We start from the raw sequence: 20,876 nt of genomic DNA, 5'->3' as shown, positions 1-20,876 counted from the left end.
TGAGAGCCAAATAGCTACACTAGCAGCACCCCCGCCAGCGTTGCCTGGCCGAATGTGGCATGCGGGTGAAGCAAGTACATGAACAGCACACGTGCTCAGCACGTGGTGGTGGCCAGACCGCTGAAGTCCTGGTGAGGGAGGTTCTTCATCGTTGGAAGGAGACGGAGGGACGTCTGTTACGCCTTCGGGAGGCTGGTCAGGGTTGTCCATCACCTGGTGGCGGATGAAGCGGCTCAAAAAATTCAAAAACTTACGAACAAAAGTGCGATGCGCTCTTCACTGCAGATCAGATGCAGAGTGCAGTCAGTGCAGATCTTTTGTATCCTTTTGTTGCAGATGTTTCTATTTGCAGAGAACGGTTCACGTGGTCCGCAGCGCTAGCGCTTGTGCGGCTGCTAGTGCTACCTATGGCCTAGGCTAGGTGGCTACATGATTCGCACGCTTCGCGTGCTCAGTGCTTCTGCGCGCGGCTGCTACTGCTACTCGTACTGATCGTGTCTGCTATAGTATAAGTATAAGCGCTACCACCGTAGAAATAAAAAATCCGAAGGAAATACGACAATTTTACTGCGTCTGTAGCTTGTGTTGTAGCGCACCCATATTCTGAATTCCTGCTGGGTGGGTCAAGCCAGACTCTCTTCCCTGTTCCATCGCCTCTCCAAAAGTATATTCTGACATTGTTGAGATTTACAGATGAGAAATAAATTAATTGCACACCTGTCAAATCGTTTCTGATTCGAGCACCCGGGTCTACGTACCTACACTGTTCGCACGCTTCGCGTGCTCAGCACGTGGTGGTGGCTACACGATTCGAACGCTTCGCGTGCTCAGTGCTTCTGTGGCTGCTTCCGCTAGCTACACGATTCGCACGCTTCGCGTGCTCAGTAGACTGCGGCCGCTAGCTACACTGTGCTACACTGTTCGCACGCTTCGCGTGCTCAGGGCGGCGCTGCTCCGCAGCGCTTCAGCGTGACACAAAAACACACGTCACAGGTGCCTCTTCTTTATAAGGAGCGTGACACACACACACACACACACACACACGTCACAGGTACTAGGTGCCTCTCTTTAAGGTGGGACACCACCTTCCAGGGGTCAAAAAATCAACTTTCGATTTGTCACCTTTTTGCTATTGGAAATCAAAGCATATGCTCTGAGGTGTCAGTATTCCAAATTTGAAGCGATTCGGACCAACCGTTGCAGTCATATGACCGTTTGAAATTTGAAAATATTTGAAAAATTTGTACACATCGATGTTCGTACACTAAAAAGTTGAAAAAAATTGTACACATCGCGATGCTACGAGCTGTCAAGATTGTGGCCGTGGAGTTTGGGAGTTTTGAAGCGCTTTTACTTCCAAATTTTGTTGCCATGGCAGCAGTGACCCGTGCCACGTGCAAAAAAAGTGCAAAAAATTCTTTCCCAAAGGATTTCTTTGCTGTTGCAGTTTCGAGCGCGATGCACAATGGGGAACAAGAAGAGCAGGTCGTGCAAGCGTCCTGCAAAGAGAAGATTCTCACTGCACGCAGCACCTGTCCAGGAAGCTGCTGAGGGAGTGTATGAAGCTGAAGCAGTGCCAGAGTCCGCCTCGAAGCGCAAGTTGTACGATGGCGTTCCAAAAATAAGAATACAGTGATCATAATAAAAATTAATGGATTCAACTGAGCGATAGTGAGTCGGATTCGGAGGAGAGCTTTGATGGATGTGCGCTGGCCTCGAACTCAGACAGTTGCTCCCTCGAGTGATTCCTCGTTCTCTGAAGACTGTCATGGCCCAATCGCTGAAAGTTGTGATTCAGACGCCACTGGACTTGAATTGTTTACGAAATTTGATTTTCTCTGCTTGCTCGTGTAAAATACTGTGGAGGTGAGCTGACCATTGCTGAAACTGCACGTTCTGGCCTTGCATCCACTGTCAGAATCACATGCTGCAATGAAGAGCCAGTGTTCAGCAGGCACCAGCCTGCCAGTGGTGGAGAAGTCAGGACAGTTTTATGAGTGCAATCGCCGCAGTGTTCTGGCATTGCGCACGCTGGGAATTGGCCATGTTGGCTGGCAAATTTTTTGCGGCCTCATGAATTTGCCCCACCTGTTCAGCTATCTGCATTCCAGCGGCACCAGCGAGCATTGTGCAAGGCGGCAAGGTCAGTTGCGCAAATCAGCATGAACGAAGCAGCAGATGAACAAGACAATGGACAGGCCTAAGCATATAACTGCTGTCACCTATGATGGTACGTGAATGAAGCGCGGGTTTTCCTCCCTACACGGTGCGTTTACGGCAATTGACTGGCAAGTCGGGAAGGTCCTTGATGTGCATCTAGCTTCCAAGTACTGCCATGGCTTCAGCTTGTGGAAAGCTCGCCAGGCGCATAGTGAAGTCACAGCTGACGAGTATGAGAAGTGGAAGTCGGGCCATATCCCTTTCTGCAACCGCACCTGGCGTTTTTGCAGAACGCCAGCTCATGTTGGATAGTAATAGAGTGGCCAAGGCTGAGAAGAAGATGAAGCAGGAGGAAAAACAGCGAAGGAAACAAAGGAGGAGGTGCAGGAAGGGAATTGAGGAGCAGATTGTGGAAGCTGAGGGTGTCACATACGAGGCTGGTGGGTTTTAGTGGGAACAATAGTCTTAGAATCTATGAAAAGGACACCTAAATGTTTGTGCTTTTTGGCCTTTTTCTGCCTTCTTGGACATGATTGCGGCTAGTGTGTTTATTTTAGACCTATCAACCCATACATTTTTGGAATCAGTGACTTGTTGCGCAGGGATTGAACTACAATGGTGATCATAGGACCTTTTACATTGGATTTTGAGCTCCCACAGTGCCTTCTATTTTACGCGTTTTGCGGCTCGTCCTGTTTTGTCTCTGCATTTGGGGTAGTAATACCTGTCAGATAGAGTTCATTGTAGTTCATTCCCTGCATAGGCATATGGACTGGGTTTTGCTGCATTTTGGAACTGTCTGTGTTGATACATCTTGCTGCAAAGTTGTCCAAAAAAATTGCTGTTTGTGCGCACCCGTGAAGAATTTGTGTAGCCCATCAAGCATTACTGGGATGAACTGTAAATTCTCTTTTTGGTGCCTACATTGTGGAGCAGTATATAGTGATTGAACATAGAAAATTTGAAGGCAATCTGCCAATCCGTTTTCATGATATGCCTATTTCAATTGTATGCGGTCTGATTTGGGCCGCGAATGGTGGTGTCCCCCCTTAAGTAAAGATGTATTCGCAACGCTGTCACCTCCAACAACTAGTCGCACGTCCGCGTGAGGGACAACAATACGAACTTAGAAGTTGCGACTTCGGCGGTAATAGTCATGAAGTAAGATTGTTCCAACTAGGAACACACGCTTCTTGCCGAACTTGACACTTGACTGACTCACGACTGCCATCCGGAGCACACGAGGAGCACGTCGCACCTTCCACTCGGCAAACCTGCAAGAAAGCACCACTCCCTGCTCAATACACGGTGTTTCGGGGAATTCACCCCTCATCAGTTGAGCTTGAGTAGGCTGAGGAAGATGTAAGTTTGTATCCCTGGTGATGGTTTGGCCTGGAGAGCAGTATGTATATAAGTGGTGCTTTTCAGGCACAATCTTCCTCAGCCTACTCAAGCTGAACTGATGAGGGGTGAATTCCCCGAAACACCGTGTATTGAGCAGGGAGTGGTGCTTTCTTGCAGGTTTGCCGAGTGGAAGGTGCGACGTGCTCCTCGTGTGCTCCGGATGGCAGTCGTGAGTCAGTCAAGTGTCAAGTTCGGCAAGAAGCGTGTGTTCCTAGTTGGAACAATGAACTCCTTGACGGATTATGCTAGCATAATTTTTCGCATAACTCCTACCAAAATCGAATAATCGCATAATTCGAGGCAAATTGCATACAAATCGCATAAATTGGAATAATCCGACTGTTCGCATCAAATTCCATACAGTTGTACATGTTTTACAAGTGCAAGTAGAAGTAGATGCACCAGGACGTCGGAGGTTTACGACTCCCTTGATAACATGTCCAGTCCACTACAATCAGTGACGGTCGCAGCTAGGTCGGACGGTGCGTTGACCCCGTTGAACTTTTGCTACTACAGTACAACGCCCTCTACAAAAAATTCACCTGTTATTTTGCACAGAACCATCATATACACATTAGCAGCATATGTGAGCATGATGCAGCATAATGATAACTTTTAGCATAAAAATAGCATAATTCTGTCATTTTATTAGCAATGCGAAAAGCATAATTTCACGAAAATAATAGCATAATCCGTCAAGGCCTACATTTTATGCTCCTTCTCAAAAAGGACCTGATTATGCCAAAACTGATGCCATCAATTTTGCCTTCAATAGTAGGTGTGTATAACAGCCTCATTGGGCATCTTATTATTATTTTATTATTATGCTCTATTCGCGTTAGCATCAGTGAGCTTATAAAGCTCACATATAGCCTTCGCTTAAGCCGCAAGAAGGAGCAAGTGAGCGCGAGGAAGCGCAATGCACACAGAGCGTCAAAACAAAACAAAAAACAAAAAAACAGAAAAAAAAAATTGGGCATTGGGCATCTGCCCTTGTTTTTCGGATGCCATAAATGCCAAAAATTATGCCGGCATCCTCCGCTTTATTAGTTATTACCCCTATATTTTTTATAGAGGTGACAGCGTTGTGATACGTGAATATATTTAGCTGGCGGTTCTGTTTCTCACACAGTCACCGCTCCATGGCAGCATGAGTGACTCTGACCAGTGACCAGGTACCCAAATCACGTAACGTCGTTGCTACCTTCCGAGGTGTTTGTAGCGCTGGAAACGGATCACCGAGCATCACTGTGAAGTGTGATTTGTATCCCTAGTGTAGTAGTGATGTTTAGTTCCTGGAACGCTATTACTTCAAATGTACTACTACTACTAGATCCATGTAGTGCTTCTGGAGCACAAATAATTATTGATCGCCTACTCGAGCTCAACTCATAAGGGGTGACTTTCCCATTATTTTAATATTACAAGTCTGTGCCCTGAACAGGGAGTGGTGCTTTCTTGCAGGTTTGCCGAATGGAAGGTTCGACATCCCCCGGTCTGAAATGGCGGTCATCAGGCATGCAGTCAAGTGTCAAGTAAATCGACAGGAGGCGTGAGCTCCTTGTGACGTGCAATTATGTGGGAGCGCGCGACTACTAACTAACGCTAGTAACGGTACTTCGTCTACGCCGCAGAACTCGCTACTTCACGGTTGGTCTACATTATATTATGTAGGTAATGCTACTACTAGTAATGCTCTAAATTTTTGTTTGTTCTACATGTACGTGAAAGGTACATGTAGATGCTGCATGATTGTAGATCTACCTAATTACACATTTCATTTTGTTGCGCTCTCCATTCAATCCGAATCTGAGTCTGAGACCTTTTACTGCTCCTAGCTTTCCGCACTCAGCTTTACGTAACTATCGGTAATTAATTGCCAGTCTCGGCTCCGCACTGATTGTAGATACATGTACGTGTGCACGTATGCGACCGGGGTCGGGAATCATGTCACGTGTGGGGTCTAGAGTATCCCCGACAGGGATGCAGGGGTCAGAGGTAGGCCCCCGTGTAATATGCCGGCATTTTTTTGAGCATTTTCGGTACAATCCGTGAACATCGAAGACGTTCATGTACACTTTGGGCTCGTGATGCAGCATTTTGGGGGAAACGGAGCACTTGGCCGTTGTGTATCAAAATTGAGAGAAGAAAAACTTCCCAAACAAGGGAGTCGTAAAATACCGGTATTTTCTGACTCCCTGGTTTTGACGGCGTGTGCTGACTGCTGAGGATTACAAAAAAGTGAGCATTTTCCGAGCATTTTCGGCAAGGTTTGGGAGCATTTTCGGCAAGGTTTACGAGAATTTCCCAAAAGCATTTTCGGCAAAGTTTCGGGCATATTACACCGGGCCCTAGTCAGAGGCCCGTTGCGGGAGCGTTGAAAGAGTTTGCGTATTCACGAATGCGGCAAATCACATGCACTCTGTGGAAGGCTAACCTGGGAAGAATCACTCTTCACAGTCGTGGTGCACTTGTTGTGCACTTGTTCAAGTTGTCGTGGTCCATTTACAGTTTCAGATCCAGTAAAACAAGTGTTGGCGTGTGCACTATCTCCCCCCCCCCCCCCCCCCGGCAGAGGTTTCCTAGCAACCTGTGAACACAATGCCGATTGTGCACCTGGTAACGGGGTTTTGACTTTTTGTTCGTGATTATTTGTTCCAACATGTTCGCGTCCTGAGTTGCTACTGTTCAGTGTTATTGCTACTGTTCAGTGTTCTTGTTACTGTTCAGTGTTGTTGATATTATTAGAGTGTATCATAATACTGTATTAGGAATCAGCGTTTCAGGTACTGTACATGCACTATGTACTGTACATGTCATGCACTATGTACATGTACACATGTACATGTACGTTGAGGGCGTTGGTACAATGCGAAAAGTTGCGCCAGGCCACACCACCGTGTTGAAGCTCCCGATATGCGCCTCACTCCCAGCACACTGTTGAAGAGTCCGCCCGTCCGCCTCCAGGCAGGACCTGATCATGGTGCCTGTTGTTTCTCAATACATGTACAGTCAACTTCACTAATAGCGACTGCGGATAAAACGACAATTCGCTAATAGCGACTGCGGATATAGCGACAATTCACGAATAACGACAGAATTTCCATGCCCAGAGCAAAGTCCATACTACAGTCGTCGCCAAAAAAATCCGGCCAATGCCAAGGATAAACGTACATAGGTATGGTAGGTACGCGGTACTTCATCGCGGGTTCATGCACTGGAGTGGCACCATACGTGCACTAGTCTACAAGGCCACTGGACAGCACTGAACAGTCTGCGCCGCACTCTGCCTGCTGCAGTCGGGTTGAGCGCTGCGCTGAGTCTGAGTGAGTGTCGAAGGCCAAGGCGACGGTTTCAGGACATACCGTACCGGTAGGTTGCAAACCGGAACGGACTCAATATTCACATTCTCTCTTGGTATTATGATTAGAAAACATACATGTATGTCACAGTGAGACTACGATGTGTTATACTCCGAGCCACAATTTCATGGCTCTGCGATGACCAGAAGCGCCATACCAAGCAGGTGAGTTTTGACGTGTTGCTTCGCACTGCGACTTGAGTTTTACGACTTTCGAAAAATCAACTTCTTATGGTGTACTAGCTGTGCTAGTACTTGTTAGCAACAATCCGAACTAGCGCACACACTGCACTGCATTGCTTTGTACTGCATTCAAGACTGACGTCATGCGCTTTGTTTTGCTGCGTAATCACAAATGGCACCAGCCCATTTTGCGGAAAAGAAAAACAAATCTTGCTTGCCCTGTTGTGCTCTTCCAGACAACGGATCGTGCTTCAGCAGTGTTTCTTTTCCTTTCGTAGCTTTGCTGCCAGCCCGAGTGTCACCTCGACACTGTATTTCTCCAGTATGGCAGCCGGCTGACCTTACTGTCGACACTGTCAAGGCAATGCCTTGCCAAGCCCTCCGCGGCGAGCCTTCTCAGCGCGGCTTGAATCCGAAAGGAAACTGAGTAAAAGTATTTACAGCACCGTTTGCTGGCACAACTAGCCCTTGGTAGCTCCGGCCAGGAGAACCAGCAACATGACAGTGCGGACACGGCTCGCGAGCCCAGAAGCCCGACGTGCACCAATGCCTCCTCCGCCAGCTCAGGTGACGCGGGCTCAACGGATCTCTGCGCTCCCGTACGGGACGAGGTGTAGTCGGCTTGGTCGGCCGCCATTTTATTATTATCGGAGAGCATTGTGCCGCTCCTCACCCAAGGCCAAGGCAATGCGGCAGCTGCCGCCACCACGCCAGGTCAAGCTCCTGTAACCCACCCGACCAGCCACCTGCACCAGCTGTGCCCAAGGCTGTGCAAGAACGTATCTTGCGAGGGGAGTTCGTAGATTTTTCAAGTTTGTTGCCTGACATTCTTGCACACTTCCGGCCCAACATTCCGGCTGGTGCACAGCCCGAATAACAATAGCCAGCTAAATATCGTTGAGTCGGATGACGCGAAGCAGGTGCGTCGCAAGGTTCACGATAAATATACATGTAGCTACCCGGCTCGAGGCATGGACCACATACATGTCTGTTATCGCGGCTGCTGCCCTACACCGCACTGCTGAACTGCTGAACTGATTGCGTACCAGCAGTTGATCCCGACTGCTAACCGCCAGTTCTTCCCAAGCGCGTGGCTAGAGTACGACCGCCAGCTGCGGATGCTCGTGGCCCAGTATCCAGGCACGAAGAGGTTGGACACCATCGACGTGAACCTATGGCAGATAGCTGTCACAGGCCATGCACACCCAAAATGCGCTCAATGTAAGACGTTCCATCCAGGGGCGGTTTGTGTCCTTTTCGTCTCCAAGCCAGCAGCATTTACCTCCAGTGGTCGCAACCATACTAGCGACGGCCAAGAAATCTGCCGCAACTTCAATGGAGGTCGCTGTTCTTCATCGTCGTGCCGCTTCTCCCACACCTGCAGCCAGTGTGGCAAGGACCACCCATGCATCATGTGCAGCCAGCAGCAGCGCGGAGCCAATCGGCCACCCCGCCGCTCCTAGCAGAATGGCTACTGAATCGCTTGACTCGGTATGTAGCTTCTTTCCTATACACTCTGCAGACACCACACCGCTAGCTGACCACTTTGCCCGCCTGTTACGTAACCACTCAGATCAATCATGTGTTGCGTATGTTCTCCATGGCCTGCGCCGTGGCTTTACTATTGGATCTGCCGGCCAACACGACATTTCGGTTTTCTCTAATAATCTACCCTTGGCTTTCACTCACTCGGCATTTATATCCGAGCAATTAGCTGCTTCCTGCGCCCGCAGCGAGACCACAGGCCCATTTCCGTCACCTCCATTTCAGTTCATGCGCCACTCTGGTATTGGTGCCATCCCCAAAAAGAACGGCAAGCTGCGAATGATCCACCATCTGTCTAGTCCGGAAGGCACCGGCGCGAACGACAGCATTCCTGCCGAGCCGCTCTCTCTGCACTACGCGAGCATTGACAACGCGATCAACATCATCAGGTCATGCCCACAGCCTGTGTATTTGTCCAAGCTCGATGTACGCAGTGCATTTCGGCAGATCCCAGTCCGCCGTCAGGACCTCGCTGGGAAGGCTCCTACTACTACGAGCGCTTTCTACCTTGCGGCCTCCGCTCCAGCCCAGCCGTCTTTGACTCAGTAGCCACAGCAGTCAACTGGATCATGCAGCACGAGTTTGCTATAGATCACCAGCTTCATTACCTCGATGACTTTCTCGACATCTCCACTGGTTTGGCTGCAGCCAACCAGCAACTCACCATCCCCCTCCGGGCATTCACGTATCTCGGCACTCCTCTTTGCTCCATCCCAGCTCGAAGGGCCACCACCATCATTGACCTTCCTTGGTATTGTCCTAGACTGCGAGCGCCACGAAGCTCGGCTACCAGAGGACAAGCTGTCCGAGATCCGTGCGCCACTCATGGCTACTATCAGCGAGCGCAGCATCGGCCAGCGTCAACTCGAGTCCCTCCTGGGGAAGCTCACTTTTGCTGCCCGAGTCATCGTTCCTGGACACACATTCATGCGTGAACTATGATCAGCGTGCCCTGAACTGTATCTGTGTATGCGAGTGCGGTGCATAAAGCCCACCTTGAGAATGGGTTTGCCGGCCCCTTAGTAGATGCGTGGCTTCTGAAGAGGGTGTTGAAGGGCATCCAGCGATGCCATGGTACGGCTGTACTCACCCCTCGCCTTCCTATAACTATGCCAATCCTACGACACCTGACGGATGCACGCCGGAAAGGTAGTATCCTGAATGGCCATGACAAGCTGCTCTACCAAGCCGCCATGCTGCTTCTTTGGATTTCTTCGGTGTGCTGAATTTACTAATGGCATCACACGGGGCTGTACTAGCTCTCCTGGTGACGGACGCCTGCAACTCTTCCTGCTTTCATCCAAGACGGACCCATTCGGTAAAGGCGTTACTAGTGACATTGGCCCGTCTGTACCGCCGTACTGCCCGATCCGTGCCATTGTTAGCTACCCATTTGTCACTCGTCGCGAGGGACCGGAGCAACTCTTGTTCGTACTCTCGAACAGACAGCAGCTGACCAGGCAGTCATTCACAGTAACAGTATGGTCTCTTGTCGCTGCGGCCGGTGTACCATCCCAGTCGAACTACTCCGGGCATTCGGTCCACATTGGTGCAGCCACCACCGCTGCTATGGCTAGTGCCCCCGACTCCTTCTTCCGAGTGGCAGGTCAGTGGAAAGAGCGATGCGTGTCTATGCTACATCCGGACTACAACAAGCGGTAAGCGCCAGCTATCGTCCTGGCTTGCTGCCGTGCCATGGATGACATGATCCCCAACTCGGGTGAGTAATAAGCTACTGAACTCTAGCTGCACAATGCTTGCCTGTGCTGACATTAATTGACCCCTGCTGTGCGTCAATAGTGCTTAGCTAACGGAGTGCTGGTTTCATGGGTCCACTCTCACAACTGGTGTTATCTAGCTATTTGCTGCGGCTCTGCCTTGCGCTATATTACATCCATTTAGCATTGCAGCTCTACGTTGAGCTAACAGCAGCTCTACTTTGAGCTAACAGCAGCTCTACTTTGAGCTAACAGCAGCTCTACTTTGAGCTAACCGCAGCTCTACTTTGAGCTAACAGCAGCTCTACTTTGAGCTAACAGCAGCTCTACTTTGAGCTAACCGCAGCTCTACTTTGAGCTAACAGCAGCTCTACTTTGAGCTAACAGCAGCTCTACTTTGAGCTAACAGCAGCTCTACTTTGAGCTAACAGCAGCTCTACCTTGAGCTAACAGCAGCTCTACTTTGAGCTAACAGCAGCTCTACTTTGAGCTAACAGCAGCTCTACTTTGAGCTAATCGCAGCTCTACTTTGAGCTAACAGCAGCTCTACTTTGAGCTAACCGCAGCTCTACTTTGAGCTAACCGCAGCTCTACTTTGAGCTAACAGCAGCTCTACTTTGAGCTAACAGCAGCTCTGCTCTGAGCTAACAGCAGCTCTGCTCTGAGCTAACAGCAGCTCTGCTCTGAGCTAACACCAGCTCTACTTTGAGCTTCAAACCAGTTGTTTCGAAACCAGCACTCCTCAATCCAAAGATGCCTCTTTGTTGACTTGTTTGTGTGAGGGATGGGGCTAATGGTGTACTAGCTGTGCTAGTACTTGTTAGCAACAATCCGAACTAGCGCACACACTGCACTGCATTGCTTTGTACTGCATTCAAGACTGACGTCATGCGCTTTGTTTTGCTGCGTAATCACAAATGGCACCAGCCCATTTTGCGGAAAAGAAAAACAAATCTTGCTTGCCCTGTTGTGCTCTTCCAGACAACGGATCGTGCTTCAGCAGTGTTTCTTTTCCCACCATCCCTCCCTATCCAACTTATTCACACCATCATAATTATCATACCCACTAATCGGGTCCACTCTCACAACTGGTGTTATCTAGCTATTTGCTGCGGCTCTGCCTTGCGCTATATTACATCCATTTAGCATTGCAGCTCTACGTTGAGCTAACAGCAGCTCTACTTTGAGCTAACAGCAGCTCTACTTTGAGCTAACAGCAGCTCTACTTTGAGCTAACCGCAGCTCTACTTTGAGCTAACAGCAGCTCTACTTTGAGCTAACAGCAGCTCTACTTTGAGCTAACCGCAGCTCTACTTTGAGCTAACAGCAGCTCTACTTTGAGCTAACAGCAGCTCTACTTTGAGCTAACAGCAGCTCTACTTTGAGCTAACAGCAGCTCTACCTTGAGCTAACAGCAGCTCTACTTTGAGCTAACAGCAGCTCTACTTTGAGCTAACAGCAGCTCTACTTTGAGCTAATCGCAGCTCTACTTTGAGCTAACAGCAGCTCTACTTTGAGCTAACCGCAGCTCTACTTTGAGCTAACCGCAGCTCTACTTTGAGCTAACCGCAGCTCTACTTTGAGCTAACAGCAGCTCTACTTTGAGCTAACAGCAGCTCTGCTCTGAGCTAACAGCAGCTCTGCTCTGAGCTAACAGCAGCTCTGCTCTGAGCTAACACCAGCTCTACTTTGAGCTTCAAACCAGTTGTTTCGAAACCAGCACTCCTCAATCCAAAGATGCCTCTTTGTTGACTTGTTTGTGTGAGGGATGGGGCTAATCCCAGGTAAACAGCGGCTCACCTCTCGCCAATAAGCACCGCATACCGATCAAAACTAATGGAAGCACACGCGTGCACGCAAGGCTTATTGTTACTCTGTACTGGCCGTCGTGGAGCGATAGCAATTACCTAATTTCAGACTAAGAGAGAATTTGATGTGCACTCTAAAACCTTTCAGGTTTGGCGCCACCTCTGATTCGAAGCGAAAAATTGGGCAACTTTGAGGCAATGGGTCAACACAAAGGAGTGGCTCAGTTCGATCGACTCTGACATCAGAACAAACTTCAACATGCCAGTTTCCTTCCACAAACATAATATTTTTTCGAGTGAACAATCAACGCTGATGATCGGTTTTATACCAATAATAATTGGGCTGTCAAGGCGTTCCGGTATCGAACCGTCGTATGTATTGCGGGCCTAGCGCCTATCCTGTCAACAATGTCAATGAAGTAACTGCACTACATGTAGACCCGGTCTACCACTACCACGATGATACAGTGCATGCGGCCCAGTACAGCTACCGGTAGCTAGCATTGCATTTGGCCGGATTTTTTTGGCGACGACTGTACCTGTATACATATAATAAGACTTCGGGTATAACGACACTTCGCGAATAAGGACTCTTTTTCTGATGCCCCGCCGAGTGTCGTTATACACAAAGTTGACTAAACAGTGCTGCTCAATGAAATCCAGTCGCATCACTCGAGAAAGCGCCGGGCGTTGCGCAGTCCTAGACCTGCGAACACTGGGCAGCGAAATGGTGCCAGGCTCAAACTTGAGTGACGTGACCATGGTGACTGGATTTCATTGAGCAGGACTGTCATGTACATCGTCTACATGCACACGTACGAGTACATATATCATGTACAAACAAGGCGGGTCCAGGCAGCTCGAGGTAGAGTGCTCAATGCATGAATGTACAGAGCAGTACACACACACACACACACAACAGAGATGAAGGGCTTTGTAGCTGTAACTTTAAGTTTCACGCATTTCAGCAATCATCAGACAGCAGCAAATGCTGAATGCTGCTGTCTGATGATCGCTGAACTGCGTGAAACTTAAAGTTACAGCTACAAAGCCTTTCGTCTCTGTTGTGTATGTATACGAGTACATGATTATTATTATTACAGTGGTCCCTCTATAATCCGGCACCATTTGTGCCACGAAAATCTGCTGGATTAGGGAGGGTGCTGGATTAACAAATCTGATTTACTGCTGCAATGTACATGAAGAGGACATTTTGGCTACTGAAAATTGTGCTGGTTTATCGAGGGTGCTGGATTATAAAGTGCCGGATTAGAGAGGGACGACTGTATCATCATGGTACACGAAGTTAAGCAAAGGCAGAACCACAATTGTGACAAAGACCACTGAAGGCTTTTCCGTAAGTCTGAGTTTTGTTTTAAAGAGTTCCAGAAAGGCCTTTAGTCTCTTTTGTTCTGCCTTTGTGTGGTAGGCTCTGCCCTTGCCTGGGCATAGAGCATTGTTTGGTATGCTCTGCCCTTGCCTGGGCATAGAGCATTGTTTGGCAGCCTGTTACATTAGACGTACATGTACATGTATCATCGCTAGCACAGTAGCAGGCGCTTGTCATTCCTTATGGGTAGAGATGTGCCATGGTGTCAGTCAGGGAGTCGTATAGACCCGGGAGGCGACACGAGGCCTTCCGGGCCGACTATGATTGACTCGCGGCACTTTCTCCCACTTTTCCCTCAGATATCCCCGGTGCGTGCCCTGAGTTATAAACCAACTACTCCGCGTACTTATGCCATGGGACTTTGCCTTTGGGAGTGCACTCCTTGGGGAACGGACTCGTGCAGGATCGATAGGATCGTGGGAAATCGTAGCTCGAAAAGAAGAAGAAGAATGAACTACTTTTCCAAGTTGCATTTGATGATCGTGATTGAGGCAGAGAGTGCTGCTGATCGCGATCCAGATCCGGGTCAAGAATCACCTCCTGATCCTAAGGAAACCTCAGCTGACGTAGATCTACGTTCTCTTCGCGTGAACGCTCAGTCTGTATTGGCTTGGGCCACAGGTATGGTTTGAATTCTAATTTTCTATGTTATTATATTTTTCAATTTGTCTTGAAACTTTCAACCTTGCTACTTAGCGGCTTCTGATCTGGTGCGCGTACTGCATAAAAGGTTGCGAATAATCATGAATTGGAAGAAATACTTGTGGGTTGATAGAGTGCAGTACTTGTTCAATGGTTTCTACAGAGCGTTCCGAATCCCAGCCGCTAAAGACCCACAGAAGGCAAGAAGCTTGCGTTGCAAAGCTGCTGTCCCGCCTGACTGCGGAGAAAGAAGACTCGTTTATGGTTGTTCTACAGCCGCTGCTGACGTCCATCAGCTCTGTCCTGCTCCCAGCTGCAGATAGGCCTGGATTTCAATGAGTCGTGTCCCAACTCCGGTGTGAACGATTTCCCGACGTCAACTTGTGACGAAGTGGGGTCAAGTCATGGGTGTTGCAAGGAAGCTGTCACAAGATGATCCGGTATTGAACGGTAGGTTTTGTAAAGCTGCTCTAACATTTGGATCCTATAAATTATAACATTAAATTATTATTTGTATTCACGAAGCCATGCCCAAGACGTGCGACATAGCGTGCGTTCGTGTGTATGTGTGTGCGTGATATTGTGTGCGTGTGTGCGCGCTTGTGTATGTCGTAAAATCCCGCCAGAGCACCCGTACCTCCGGAACCATTCGAGTAGATCCATTTGGGGAGGGGCGGATGGGCGAGTCCTACTTGCCGCATTCAGTACTACATGAAAAAGTACTCCCCCTAAGAAAACTGTGCGTGCGTCTCGTACACCCAACAAAAGTCAAGAGCTGGGAGTCGTACAAACCCATCAAAACCCTAGGGTGTGTGCGATCTCTGGTCAAGAGGGTGGGAACTGTTGCGTACATTTCCAACCAGGTCATAGACGCGTCTGCAGTACAGTGCGACCTCACACTTCACATAGTCATACGAGGATACAACTCTATTGATAGATAAGATAACGTGCTTGTAGATCTCTGCCATGCCAAAGTTGCATTCAGTAGAGGTAGTAGTCTCTGTCAAATGTGTTTGCCATTGGCTCACGGCACTTGAAGCAGCTGATCGGACGATGCAAATGGACTCCCAGTCCACATTAGCTGGTTCTTGATATGCCTTCGAAAATATACCATGGCACGCACTTTCCACTGTTGTTACATAGGGCCGGACGTGTGTTGTCCTGAGCTTGCCACGATACTTTCCGATCTGTCCATCTCCTCTCTTTGTTAAGTTGAAATTATTTGAAGAGCTGATGGCTGGTAACTTGCTGGTCAGCTGGTAGGAATACGTTTGCAAGTGTTGCTGCTGATTTGTACATTGAATTGCCGGAGTGACGTGGCCTTGAGTAGTCTTCCCCAGCAATGAACTGAAGAGTAGCATGCGTATTGAATTCTCTTGTTGCCGGTTCATCGGCCCCTCTCCATGACACCGGACTAGACTGAATTACTGGCGTCCCTTCATTGGCCTGCTTTTCGCCTCGAACTTCACGAGTCTTGAAATCTGGACCCAACATAATAAAAGTGGGACTCAATTGCGCAGTTCAGACGATAAATTGATGCAATAAGGGGTCATCGCAAAAGTGATTAGTCATCCCTGAAAAAACATCATTCATTTCGTACTCGGACCTCCTCTCCACCCTCCGAAATGAATGGACGACGAAAATCGCATGCATGTACATGTGTATGCATAGCGTCAGTCGACTGAGATTTTAGCTCCCCCCCCCCCCCCCCCCCCTGGAACGATCTTCGTTTCAGGGACGACCAAAAACTTGTGTGACTACTGACTTTCTTTCTCTGTTATCAAGCAGTATGCATTATTTGTAACAGTAATTACTTGTCTGTGTCATGTGGATGCATTGTCTTATTTCCTTTTTCAGGCTACAGCACAACCGAGAGAACGAAATGTACGTCGCAATCAAGCTATGTCGTTGCCATCTTCTATGTGCCATGCGTTACCTGATGTGCCAGCCTGCTATGTCGGATACCGCTAACCATGCACCGACTAGGCCAGGCGCGAACTGATGGTGGTGGTGGTGGTGGTGAGAAGGAGAGCTCTGTGCCTGAATAACTTTGCAGTTTAGAGAGCGTGTCTGGGCAGGCGTGTATTTACCCCCATATTGCCAGGTGTGTATTTACCACCATATGAACCAACCATAAGTGCAGTTGCAGTGGAGTCTTCAACTTCATTCTCCCGAGTCAAGCTCCTTGTGAAGACATCTAAGAAGAAGATTGCCTGATGAGTCCAGCCGGGACGAAAGGTACGTCGCAATCAAGCTATGTTGTTGCTGTGCCATCTGCTATGCGCCATACGCTACCTGATGTACCAGCCTGCTATGTCGGACACCACTCACCCTGCATCGACTAGGCGCCAGACGCAAACTGATGATGGTGGTGGTGGTGGGAAGGAGAGCTCTGTGCCAGAATAACTTTTCAGCTTAGAGAGCGTGTGTAGGCAGGTGTGTATTTACCGCCGTATGAATCAACCACAGTACGATCAGCTGACGTTATAACTTATAAGGATGATCTCGTGCAGCGATATTATTGATATTTTTTAAGTCTTTTCTAAGGACTCTCCACTGCAGCGTTTTCTTTCCACTCGGTTCTCTTCTTTTCATCGCTCAGCTTGCACTTGCAATGCTTATACATACTGATCAATCCCGTTCAATTTTCCGTACATTTTTCTCAAAAGCCATAGCGCGGACGAAGTAGTGATTTTCCGTACAAATATGGAAAATACGGAAGGTTGATAGGGGAATGATAGCACTGTGTTGAGGCAGCTATTGTTGACTTTATTTGGAATTAATTCTGTCGTATTTGCACACATTCCTGAGTGCATTGTATTACTATTACTATTAGCATCCAATGTGTGTTATCTGTGCGAGCTTCTAACCTTGTGAACATTCACCGAAGGTTCGGTTGGTGGCGCACAAGATCTTCCGGAATGGCTCTTGCGGGCTCTCAGCCCTGCGTTCACTGCATAAAACTTGGCAGAACAGTTCAAGTTTCAATTTAGGCCATTTCCTCACTCTGTGACTCCCAATATTTCACATGTGCAATGATTATAAGTATTGTAGATCACTGGGACAGCGCAACTTTGTTAGCCGATGTTAGTCCTGAAGAAAAATTGACTTCATTGCCCTAAAGGTGAGAAGAAATTGGGACTATTTGTGAAGGAAAACTTTGGAAAATGTAATTTCGAATAAAAGTCATTTCGTTTATCTGGATAGGTCCAATATTTCACAAATGTGCAATATAAGTATTGTAGATCACTGGGACAGGGCAACTTGGTCGGTCGAAGTTAGTCACGAGGAAAAAATTTACTTCATTGCCCTAAAGGTGAGAAGAAATTGGGACTATTTGTGAAGGAGAACTTTGGAAAATGTAATTTCGAAAATAAGTCATTTCGTTTATCTGGATAGGTCCAATATTTCACAAATGTGCAATATAAGTATTGTAGATCACTGGGACAGGGCAACTTGGTCGGTCGAAGTTAGTCACGAGGAAAAAATTTACTTCATTGCCCTAAAGGTGAGAACAAATTGGGACTATTTGTGAAGGAAAACTTTGGAAAATGTAATTTCGAAAATAAGTCATTTCGTTTATCTGGATAGGTCCAATATTTCACAAATGTGCAATATAAGTATTGTAGATCACTGGGACAGGGCAACTTGGTCGGTCGAAGTTAGTCACGAGGAAAAAAATTACTTCATTGCCCTAAAGTTGAGAAAATATTGAGGCAATTTGTAAAGAAAGGATTACCTCATCTTAGGTGGTCAAAGTGCCTCAGAGTTCGAGTGGCAGTGCAAAGCCAGTGAGTAAGCCAGTGAACAAGACCCTTTATTAGTGAACTCCTCAGCGATGGCCACAGATGGCCGTATTTCGGCAATGGAGATCGAAAGTCTGACCACAATTGTTCAGCGAAAGGACGAAGACGACGCTATGTATGGATTTCCCGCGCGCTATGACCTATGTACGGACTTGTCCCACACCGAGCAGGTCGTAATATTTTGAATCGTTGAGTCGATCATGGTTGTGCACAAGTGATGCGCGTGTCGCCTCCCGGGTCTATACGACTCCCTGGTGTCAGTGCAATGCCATTGCCAGCGCCACAGTCACATGTTTCTTACAGACCCAGCCAGGCTTCTCACGGACGCAGGCTTCTCAACGACTCAAGTGCAAAAGAACCCCGGATTCATTTCCCAATTAAAGGGGAAGTCCGGTGAAAAATTTAAATTTCAGGGTCGGTAGAGTTTCGGGCGCTGAGTCGAATGGTGTTGGTCCCACGTGTCTCCGACAAAGCGTTCTCGAGATATTTCCGTTTGAAAAACTGAGTTTCGGGGGCTGCGCCATGACGTCATGCGGCCGCGCCACACCCTCTGCAACGTCATAGCGTGCAGCTAGGTCAAAAGGAGTGCGTGAAAGCAATAGTGTCAGTGCTATTTCAAATGATTTGGCGACTGATAGTTTGGTGCAAGCGACCCCGAAGACCTGTAACCACTGGTAACTCCTTGTGAGAGTGAGGATGCAGCCATGGCTGACCTTCATGAGTTCGGTCTGGGGCTGAGAACCTCGGCAGCTGAAGAAATGGCCACGCGGGCCGGTCAAGAGTGAGCGCTACTGAGTTTCCGACTGATGAAGAAGCAGCAGCTATTGCAGACGAGGCTGATCAGATCGCTGGAGAGCAGGGTCGCCAAAATGGAGAAGAGTGATGCGAGTGCTCTAAATGTTGTTCCATACCGATTAGATTCGCTTAGACTCCAGTAGCCTGCCACATGGTGATGTTTTGGTGCGAACTTGGAATATTTCGGACTACTCAATTGGAGAACAGTGCAGGCTCTTTGAACCACTGGCACGACTCTTCGCTCGCAACGCTATGGAATCTGAAAGTTCTAGGTCCGGGAGCTGTTCGCTGTTTTGTCACTTGTCACGGTTGTGCACTCATCGCTGTAACATAAAATAATGAGGCGGGTGCGGAAAACTAAAATTTTCTTTCTCAAAGCACAACCACCGGCACAGGCAAGGAGAAACGCACGTTCTCTGACTACATGACTGAACGACTGATAGTGTAGTACATGACAAGTCCGTGTGTTGACTAGTTTTCTGAGTCTTCTGTCAGTTGTGACTCGAGTCTTGTACATACTACCCCAGCACGGCAGTGCGGGAGTAGTTCCGTCTGTGATGAGTTTGTTGACTGCACTACAGTACAGCTAGATAACACACTGCACGCACTGCATGCACGCAGCGCAGAGCGCGTAGACGGTATAGGCTGACGGAAAAGTCTAACTCGGAAACGGCTATAATACGGTATAACCTCCAGGGTTACCGTGCTGAAAATCACAGGGTACGTAGTGTTTGTAACACTGAATCGAATGGTCTTGGTCCGAAGAAGCTGCGACAAACGGTTCCCCAATCGACCGCGCTCCGAATATGGCCATTTTTGTACACAACTAGATGGTGGGGCTACCTGGCTGCACGCTGTGACGTCATCACCTGGATCTGGGTGATGCGCGCTCAAATTCGCACATGTTCGATTGGGCGTATCTGACGAACCATAAGCCGCAGCCTCCTCGGACAAAGACCATTCGACTCAGCGACCCGAACTCTACGGACTGTGAAATTTAAATTTTTCACCGGACTTCCCCTTTAATGTCAGCTTGGGCATTGCAACTCACGAGACCAAATCCCACGGCATGTCTTTCAGCACGTCCCAACACATTCCTGCATTCTGTTATGTGTACAGTCATTCACATGATTGTATGTACATGTACACTGCAGAAGTGCTTTATCTCAGTACATGCTTTATCTCAGTATTAACTATTATATCAGCCAGCAAGACCGGCAGCACTTGCTCAAACCGACTGTATCCTCATTAAGTTGTCAATGCCATCGAGTCGAGGTCTCTACTCACTCCCACTGCCAGGTCAGAGGTGCTACAATAAAAAACACAAAGTACAAGACTACAAAGTACAGTGTCATGTACTTCGAAAGAAGTAACAGAATGCCCTAGCCCACTAGCACGCTAGCCCTTTCCCTTGGTAGATAATGTACAGGGCAGATAACAATAATAATGAAATAATTGTCATGATAACCGGCAGAATTTGATGCTTTTTCTTGTATGTTTGGTACCCGGGTATGTGTATAGAAAAGGAGCAGAATTCGAGGCCTGCCGCAAGATTTGTATAATTTCCTCCCATTTTTATGTCAATGCTTTTCGAGCACACATCCAGCATTAGCTAGCATTATCTCACTATCTGCCACTGCACTTGCCGAGTCAGTGGTTTGCAGGTCACGTGAAGGAAAACAGGTAGTTTCCCCGAGCTGGTGGGGATCTTCCAGTTGCTCTTGATGACTTTCGGCAACAAGATTAGTTCGTGTTATCAACGCCGTGGCGACAGTCCCAAGAGGCCACCTAGCACCTGGCTGTGCTGCTCTGGCCGGTCTACATACTGAAACAAGGCCTGGTTGAGTCATGTATGATCATGTAATCCGTTCGACTTTTGAAAATCCCCTTGAAGGCGATCATCCTGGCCAAAAGTATAACCCAGGCGATACCGACGCGAAGCAGATGGGAGGCGTTTTCGCGCTCTCGAGCAGAATGAGCCAAATGGCGGCGAGCGAGCCGAGTTGAGGCCACAGAACGACACAGCAAGCGCTTGCAGTTTACAGGTAAGAGAGTCCGTCCGTT

General features: G+C 48.3%; 1 protein-coding gene and 1 long non-coding RNA gene across 4 annotated transcripts in view; both read left to right on the top strand.

Moving 5' to 3' along the window:
* The window catches only part of LOC135808669 (uncharacterized), a 66,454-nt gene that overhangs the window by 25,224 nt on the left and 20,354 nt on the right, over positions 1 to 20,876 (top strand). Inside the window, exon 1 of one of the 3 annotated variants that reach the window (XM_065321888.1) lies at positions 20,636 to 20,857. The exons of the other annotated variants lie outside the window; for them this stretch is intronic. The gene's annotated coding sequence lies outside the window, so the exon portion shown is untranslated. Of the gene's footprint in view, positions 1 to 20,635; positions 20,858 to 20,876 lie in introns of those variants that run through there. 3 annotated transcript variants of the gene reach the window in all.
* LOC135808668 (uncharacterized) lies at positions 13,775 to 17,040 on the top strand. The gene is made up of 3 exons (XR_010552104.1): positions 13,775 to 14,190; positions 14,375 to 14,661; positions 16,069 to 17,040. It is a non-coding gene; the product is annotated as an uncharacterized LOC135808668 (long non-coding RNA).

Source organism: Sycon ciliatum, chromosome 2 (assembly GCF_964019385.1).
Source record: "Sycon ciliatum chromosome 2, ocSycCili1.1, whole genome shotgun sequence".
Lineage (NCBI taxonomy): Eukaryota > Metazoa > Porifera > Calcarea > Leucosolenida > Sycettidae > Sycon > Sycon ciliatum.
The sequence above is the reverse complement of the archived record's forward strand: the minus strand, read 5'-3'. Positions and strand labels throughout refer to the sequence as shown.